The following is a 9693-nucleotide window of genomic DNA, read 5'->3' on the forward strand; positions in this document are numbered from 1 at the left end:
ATATTTGTCTCATTATCATTTTTTTGGCTGCTCATTTTGCCATTTCAGCCATTTTTTTGCTCTCATTAGCAAAAAATATATTCTTGTTAAATGTAATCACATGATTCACCCAAAATAATTTTGGATTAGTAACATAAAACACTGTTCCACCTACACTTCTTAAATCTGTAGGCCTGAGTGTGGACTAAACGTCTGAGGCATTGTGATGGACATGAGGCCTTGAGAGCTCTGTTGACTGATAACAGACAAAAAATGGTTTACAAAACACACACCAAAAGACCAAATACCAAAGCACAAATCCACAAATTATAGCACTTGATTCTGCCCACATGTATAATCAATCTGAATCCACAGATTCTTTACAGATGACAAAAAGCACAGCTGACGCAGTCATGAAATAACTAAACAAGTGGACAACAGTCAATACCAGCTCACACCAGCATGAAGTTCTATGCGGGTCCAAGCTGGTTTATGGTGGTTTAGTCCTGGTCTTGCTTATGGACCAGAACGGACATACTGGTGCTGGTAATGCTGGTCACAGAATGATCTTTCTGGTTCTTCGCTGGTTAACCTGGTTGAGAAAGCACCAGCACACCATCATTCAGAATATGCTGGTGCTCAGCCATGCTAGTCTGGTTAACAGGGAACATAAAAGTCATACATAAAATTAGATAACAGACAAAATAAATACATGAACGACATAATTCAGACATTTGATCTGTTGCTCTTGTGTGCTCTGTGAGTGCTGACTTGATCACCTATGGCTTACAGCAAGGAGTGAAGTATGTAAACAAATGTTTCGGCTTCAAAGCAGTCATAAACCATTGGACTGATATTTATCAGAGTGAGCTGTTTGCTCAGTTCCAGCCCCATGACTCCTCATTCCACCTCCAACCGCCCCACAGGCCACAATGGCGAAAATGAAAGTTATCATTATTTTATCCTCTTTATTTCTTAGAAACCAAGCTGTACTTTTTGGTCTGTTTGTTGAACTGCTTTGGCAACTTTCCTGTCCTTCTGTTTCAGGCTGTGAACACACTGTTTTCACATTGTTTACTATGAATTAAGTGCACATGCCTAGACTTTTTGCACAAAAGGAATGTAGAGTTCAATTTAAATTTAAAATTTAAAGTGTAAAAACTGACTTATTTAGCTTAATAAATAAGTAAAAACTAATATATATATATATATATATATATATATATATATATATATATATTTATATATATATATATATATATATATATATATATAGTAGTAGTAAAAATATTAGTAGTAGATATAAATATAATAGTGGGTAAATTGCTGTTGGCAACATCAAACCGAGTCCTTCTCATCGATGTCACCAAAATGACTTTCCTGTATGGATGAAGGTTAAATAAATGAAAGGTTAAAATAAAAGGTTAAGGAGTGACAGTTGCTAAACCCCTCCCAAAATTTGTCAGATCTCCTCCCCAAAACACAGGTGAGTTGACAGAATATAAATTATGTGAACTTGGATTGGACACACTTGCACTTGTGTCTCCAGAGACTGGACTTCTGAAAATCCAAAAACCACAGATTTTGGGTTGAAATAAACTGGGACGATGGGGCTTGGCGTGAGTGGACTGCTGTTATCTTGAACATATCTTGTGGCATATGTTTGTGTTTTGGATGGCGGTGAGCTGGTTGGGCCCAAACTGGATGGTTAAATAGTTTAACTAGCAAAGCTTCTTTGGTCAACAAGCTTTACCAGACTATGCTGGTTGATCAGCGCCACAGACTAGCACCAAACCAGCATACAGTAAGCCAGCATGGAAACTCATGCTGGTGCTTTCCGCAGTGATCCTGGTCACTTTGCTGGATTGTTTTATTCTGCTGATGTTCCATTTGTTGTGTTGATTTCATCTTTGGCTCTGTTCCAATCAGGTATGGTGTTAACTTTTCTATCATATATACATTATGTTTTATAGACGGGGAATGATAAGTACACATTGACGGCAACTTCTGAGGATGAAAGCAAAAAGCACAAAAAGGGTAAAAAAAAAGAAGAAGGATGTGAACGAATTGAAGAAAGAAGTGGAGCTGGTGAGAAATTAATATATACATTACACGTAAACATATCTGGTATGATCTGAAACTATAACTACCAAGAAAAGTTCAATACTTTCTCGACTACATTACTTAATTATTTTCTGCACATGTGAATTCAAAAATGTGATTTTATAGATTTTCTCTGCTGACTGAGATTGAAGCTGTTTTGCTCTTTTGTAGGACGACCACAAGCTGACATTGGATGAACTTTCTCGCAAGTACGGTACTGACTTTAATAAGGTGAGCGGAGGTTTAGTGAGAGTTTTGGAAATGTTATATTTTTTAGTACATTTTATGTATTACGAAATTATGTGTTTTGCCTCCTTTTATGTAAAAATACGAGGAGACAAAAACTACAGTAGTTTAATGAACACTCTTTTGGTTTTGAAAAAAAGCACAAGTTGAGTTTTTGATAAAAACTGAAATGTTTTATGTTAAGCTAAAGGATACCTGTCCTGTTTAGTCAAAACGCTTTACTGTCTTGCATAATAATTTGTATAGACATTTACAAATGTTGGTTAAGTAGCCTCTAGTTTTTAAGATTTTGGTCTCCACATTACTCAATGTTCATACCGTACGGCAGGGCTTGTCTTCTTCCCGTGCAAAGGAGATCTTAGAGCGTGATGGACCTAATGCCCTGACCCCACCTCCAACAACTCCAGAATGGGTCAAGTTCTGCACACAGCTCTTTGGTGGATTCCCAGACACTGTTGTGGTTTGGTGCATTTCTTTGTTTCACAGCATATGGAATTCAGGCTGCGTCTAACGAAGAACCAGCGAATGACAATGTATGAGAGAGTCTTCATTTTTATGTACTCTATATTGTCATACATTCTCTAAAATTCCCTAATTGTGGTTTTGCAGCTGTACCTGGGACTTGTGCTAGCATTTGTTGTCATAGTCAACGGATGGTTCTCATACTATCAAGAATCCAAGAGTTCTAAGATCATGGAATCTTTTAGGAACCTTGTGCCTCAGGTACAGTAACGGCTTTTTAAATCATTCATGTTCAGTTGTAGCTTTTCCCGTGGCATGAATGTACTCATTGTTGTGTAGCAAGCATTAGTCGTGCGTGACGGAGAGAAAAAGGTCATCACTGCGAATGAGGTAGTCGCCGGTGACCTTGTGGAGGTCAAAGGTGGAGACAAGATCCCCAGCTGATCTTCGTATCATCGCTGCACATGGATGCAAGGTAAGACCTAAAGCACTTCTGAATGTAATTGTGATATTTCCCATCAATGCGTTTTTATGAAACTTACATTTTACCTTTCCAGGTGGACAACTCTTCCCTCACTGGAGAATCTGAGCCCCAGACTCGTACTCCTGAATTCTCCCATGAGAACCCATTGGAGACGAGAAACATTGCGTTTTTCTCTACCAACTGTGTTGAAGGTACTAGAAAAGTGTCTGTATTATATTGGATACATTGCATGCATTTTACAATAGCTGAACAAACTGAACAACTAAATTTCTTGAATATAATAAAACCCAGGTACTGCCAGAGGGGTTGTCATCAACACCGGTGACCGTACTGTCATGGGTCGTATTGCAATCACTTGCCTCCAGTCTGGATGGTGGAAAAAACACCAATTGCTAGAGAGATCGAGCACTTCATCCACATCATCTCCGGTGTAGCAGTCTTCCTGGGTTTGGCTTTTCTAATCCTGTCCTTGATTCTCGGATATGGATGGTTGGAAGCTGTTGTTTTCCTTATTGGTATCATTGTCGCTAATGTACCTGAAGGTCTCCCTGCCACTGTAACTGTAAGTCAGAGTGATTGTTTAGTTATACTTTGGTTGTTTAGTCAACCCGTTTCAACCATTTTTAATCAATAAATCCTGGTCATATTTTAGTATGTTCAAGCCAAAAGTGATTACTTAGCTTGTGTCTGCTTATGTAGGTGTGTCTAACTCTGACCGCCAAAACGTATGGCGAAGAAGAACTGCCTGGTGAAGAATCTCGAAGCCGTGGAGACTCTTGGCTCGACTTCCACCATCTGCTCTGACAAGACTGGAACTTTGTACCCCAGAACCGAATGACCGTCGCTCACATGTGGTTTGACAACCACATTCAATGAAGCAGACACCACAGAGAACCAGAGTGGAGCCTCCTTTGACAAGAGCTCGGCTACTTGGGCCGCCCTCTCACGTATTGCTGGACTTTGCAATCGTGCTGTTTTTCGTGCTGAACAGAGCCATCTCCCAATCCTTAGCGTGAGTTTCCCTCTAGTTATCCTAACATTTATACAAGCTCCACTAGGGACTTGCAACTTCCAGTAGCTAATTTAGTATGTTATTGTGAGTGAAAACTTTGTCAAATCTGTTTTGCAGCGAGAAAACAGCTGGCGATGCCTCAGAGTCCGCCCTGTTGAAGTGTATTGAGATGTGCTGCGGTTCAGTCATTGAAATGAGAGAGAATTACCCAAAGATTTGTGAAATCCCTTTCAACTCCACCAACAAGTATCAGGTATTTTGTTGAGGTGTTCTTTAGAGATGGTTTTTTAGATTAACTGGTCATCCTAATATGCCTTAATATGCCTTTTCTAGCTCTCAATCCACAAGAATCCTAATTCTTCAGAGTCTAAGCACCTGCTGGTGATGAAGGGAGCCCCTGAGAGAATCTTGGATCAATGCTCTACTATTTTGATTCAAGGAAAAGAGCAGCCTTTGGACGATGAAATAAAAGATTCATTCCAAAATGCTTACGTAGAACTCGGAGGTCTTGGAGAAAGAGTGCTGGGTAAAGCCACCTTATGAAATTCCCCTCAGGATAAGCATTGAACTTATGGTTATAGAAGAAAATTAACACAAAAAATTGTAAAATACAGCACATGAATAATTCTGTGGCCTCTCTCAAAGGTTTCTGCCACTTTTCCCTCCCTGATGACCAGTTTCCTGAGGGTTTTGCATTTGATACTGAAGAAGTGAACTTCCCCACTGAGAACCTGTGTTTTGTTGGCCTCATGTCTATGATTGATCCTCCTCGTGCAGCTGTACCAGACGCTGTGGGCAAGTGCAGGAGTGCAGGAATCAAGGTGTTGTCATCATCGAAGATCTACTGCTTTAATATACTGTGCCCATTTTAAATTATTCCGATAATAATAAACTTGTGACCATTCAATTCCAAATAAGGTAATTCATTCAAAGTAATTAAAATTAACGACTCTTCCCATTCAGGTTATCATGGTTACTGGAGACCATCCAATTACCGCTAAGGCTATTGCAATGGGTGTTGGCATCATCTCTGAAGGCAACGAGACTGTGGAAGACATTGCTGCACGTTTGAACGTTCCTGTTTCAGAGGTCAATCCAAGGTAAACCAATCATCTCAACCAGTTTCAGATGTGGAATTGCTCTAGACGTGTGCTAATGCAAAGTATATCTCTAGAGATGCCAAGGCCTGTGTGGTCCATGGTGGGAGAACTAAAAGAATATGAGTGAAAGTGACTTGGATGAGATCCTCAAATACCATACAGAAATCGTGTTTGCCAGAACTTCTCCACAACAAAAGCTGATTATCGTGGAAGGTTGTCAGCGACAGGTACTGTACCGTCAGACAGTTATCTATCTGATTCTATCGAGTACCATTTTAATGCATTTTATTTCTCTCATCAGGGTGCCATTGTAGCTGTAAACCGGTGATGGTGTCAATGATTCTCCTGCTCTGAAGAAGGCTGATATTGGTGTGGCTATGGGTATCGCTGGATCTGATGTATCTAAACAGGCTGCTGACATGATCCTTCTGGACGACAACTTTGCCTCAATTGTCACTGGAGTAGAAGAAGGTATGTCATGATTTTGAGAACTTAGATCTATCAAGGTCACTTTGACACTTATTTTTTGAATGTTTCTTCCGCGTCAGGACGTCTAATCTTTGACAACTTAAAGAAGTCTATTGCCTACACGCTGACTAGTAAGATCCCTGAGATGTCACCCTTCCTCATGTTCGTCCTCGTTGGTATTCCTCTACCTTTGGGCACCGTCACCATTCTCTGCATTGACCTGGGCACTGATCTGGTAAGAAAATGATTATTACCATAGAGATATTACCGTTAAATTATCCATCTGTTTTTAACTTGTTTTAATTGTTGCCACAGATTCCCGCTATCTCTTTGGCTTATGAAAATGCAGAAAATGACATCATGAAGAGACAACCCAGAAATGCTCAAACAGACAGGCTGGTGAACGCGAGGCTAATCAGTATGGCATATGGTCAAATAGGTAAGCACATTCTTACTCTATAAAGAGAGCTCTGAATTTTTTCACACAGCATCTATTAAAGATTTATACATTTATACAATTAGTATAAGCATATATGAATATGGGCAAGCAATTCATTTTACTGTCGTGATTTTCCTTTTTAGGTATGATCCAAGCAGTTGCAGGGTTCTTTACCTACATCGTTGTTATGAGTGAGAATGGATTCTGGCCCAGTTATCTGCCAGGACTTCGAGTTGGTTGGGAAGACAGATCTGTCAGTGACCTGGGAAGATAGCTATGGTCACAATGGGTAAGTGTTAAAGCTTTGGCAAGCCAAATGTGAAACAAAAAAGCTTCTATATTATAGAACAAATGTGACTTTGTTCTTGTGTTTTTAATTGTCCTGATGCAGACCTTTGAGGCCAGAAAGATTATAGAGTCCACTTTGCCACACAGCATTTTTCATCAGTATTGTGGTTGTGCAGTGGGGTGACTTGATCATTGTAAACACCAGAAGAAAACTCCATCGTACAGCAGGGAATGAAGTATGTAAAAAAGGGATGCAAACAAGCTTCAAAGAAGCCATAACGTTTTGGTGGACTGTTTGTTCAGTTGCAGCTCGAGGCTGCTCACCTTAAAGCCTTATCACAATTTGTTATTTTCTTCTTTCCTAGAAACAAAGTCCTCATATTTGCCTTTTTTGAGGAAGCTGCTCTGGCAGCTTTCTTGTCCTACTGCCCAGGCATGGATGTTGCTGTCAGAATGTATCCTCTGAGGTAAGTGGATGTACTGTATGACTTTTGCAAACACATGTAATTGGGATCTTCACATTCAAATTGTTTTTGTCTAGCTGACTTATAATGGCATAAGGGATTGAAACAATGAAAAATTAAGAAAAATCCTTGTGTTTTTTCATGCAGGCCATTGTGGTGGTTCACTGCCGTCCCATACTCACTTCTCATCTTCATCTATGATGAAGTTAGAAAATACCTTCTACGACAGAATCCAGGAGGGTAATAACAGGCAGATTTTCCTACAGTATTTCATTGCTTTAAGAGAAATTAAGAATAAACTCTAATGTCAGTGCTATTTGGTTTTCAGGCTGGGTGGAAAAAGAAACATACTATTAAATCAAGACGACATTCTATTGAAAACGTATTCTCTGAGACATTTGTCTCAAAATGATACAAGTCTGTGTGTTTTTCAGCAAATAAATGTCAAATTTTATTGAACTGATTTTTTGTGTGTTTTTTTTTTTTAATTAACCATACAAAGAACATATTAATAATAATATAATATAAGGTGATATAAATAATAAAAAGCCATCTATAAATTCAGCATAAAGTCATGGTGTAGTTACATCATCTACCAGCAGAGGTCTACTGATAGACAAAGAAAATCAACCAAACCTTAACCTAACCAGCTGCCAGCATTTAAATTAGCATGATTAAAAAAACAATGTGCTTATTCAGTGCAGCATAGGTCACACTCTCAATGCTGCTTCTCAATGCTGACAGAAAACAAGACAGCAACAGTAAAGTTTAATGTGACTATAAATGCAACTGCTGCTGCATTTAGCAGACACTTCTATGCAAATTCACTTGCACTGCTTTCAGTTTACATAGATCACTCTATATTTATCAGCCTTCTCAGGAAATTGAACCCATGACTTATTATACTGAGAGTTAGAAAACTTCTTGGTATCTTAAGGGTCATGTGGCGTGTATGCTGTGTGGGATGTTTATACATATCAGTGAAACCAGCAGAACACGCTGAACATCAGTCATACATCCCAGTAAAACACATTGTGCCATGATGTCATTCTCAGCTGTGTTATACTACAAACCTTTTTTAGGAAGTAAAGCTGAAATGGGGGCTGTGAGGCTCCGTTAAACTGATGAAACAGAAAATTGTTTACAAAACAAGTCCAAACCTAAAATAGTGCGTAATAGTTTGATTTATGACAATTAAGTTAAAATGGCTCCTGAAGTAGGTGAGATGACAGGGAACAAATCTGTGAACTTGGGTTTGGACACACATGGATCCGAGTGGCTGGAAGGAGGATTTGGAGTGGTGTCCTGGAATCCAAAGGACCACAGTTTGAACTGGAATAAGGAAAGCAGGGCTTGGTCTGGTGGATTCTGTCTGTCTTTGTTGGGACTGTTTGTTTCTTCACAAGGTTTTCTGATTCTCTTACCTTCTGATAGGGTTTTGTTTGTTGTGTTTAGATTTTTTTTCCACTGGCTTTACTTTTTATGGCGTCAGGTTAAGGTTGCAGTTGTATGGTTTATACAAAGTTTTATGCATTTATATATATTCACTTTTGTCTTTGGGGGTTAAAACAAGGGAGGATGGTGGCATAAAGGTACATATTTGCTTGCATAGGAATCATAGACATGGGACTCCCTGTATCATACTCAAATGTTGTTCAAAGGAGACAATACAGTGTTAATGTAAACCAGAATTGCATTTTTCAGCAACTAAAAAAGTTACTTGTCCAGGAAAAAGGGGATTTTTTTTTAATGTAATGTAATTTATTCTGAAGTAATTCTCTTCAGTCTTCTGTCAGCTCTTATTTGCCTATATAAACATATTTATGATATTGCCCAATTAGATTGACCAAATTGGTTATCATTTGTTATGAACATAAAACTCAACATTTTGAATTTTTACCAAAGTATTGTTTGTGTGTGATATCGTGTTTATCCAATATCAGTCACCGTTTACACTGACTGTAATAAAATTCGAATCATTCTCATCAAAGTTTCGGTGCTTCCCTATTTAATTATTGTTATTCATGTTTTAATAAGGTACTTTGCCCCTTCTTGTTGAGCACATAAATGTATAAAATGAGTTGCAGATGATCCAGGAAATCAAATCTCCAGCTCCTGAGACCTAGCACATCTGATGCACATGGAAAGTACTGATTGTTCCATTGTATAATTTCCTCTTAACGTAAGGAAAAAAATAGTTAAAACTTGAATTTTTGAATTAAAGGTCAAATTAAAACTGTCGCTACTTGACTTAGGGGCCCAAAAAAAGCTGGTGGAAGAATTGTGAACGGTGATGATATCGGAGAAACTGCTGGCAGAGACGCTGCCAATTCATGATATCATGAACGTATCTGCAGTCAGATCACCATAGAAAGAAAAAAAAAAGCTCTTCACTATAAAAATTTTTATTTATTTATTTATTTTATTTATTTTTTTTGCTTGCACTAACATGCACACAAAAGGGGTACTTGTTGACTCTAGTAACCCTTAAAAAAAATAACTGCAGTCTTAATGTAACACACTGTAAAAAGCAATAGTCAGTCACTTTTGACATTAAGTCGACAGTTAAGACAAAATCTGAGAAAATCATCTTTAAAGTTGTCCAAATAAGTTGTTCATAGCAATGCATATTACTAATCAAAAATTAA

General features: G+C 38.4%; 1 pseudogene; it reads left to right on the plus strand.

Annotated features, from left to right (window-relative positions):
* Positions 1 to 1556: 1556 nt before the first annotated feature.
* Positions 1557 to 7508, plus strand: LOC109060281 (annotated as a pseudogene).
* The last annotated feature ends 2185 nt before the right edge of the window (positions 7509 to 9693 follow it).

This window comes from Cyprinus carpio, chromosome B1, assembly GCF_018340385.1.
Source record: "Cyprinus carpio isolate SPL01 chromosome B1, ASM1834038v1, whole genome shotgun sequence".
Classification (NCBI taxonomy): domain Eukaryota; kingdom Metazoa; phylum Chordata; class Actinopteri; order Cypriniformes; family Cyprinidae; genus Cyprinus; species Cyprinus carpio.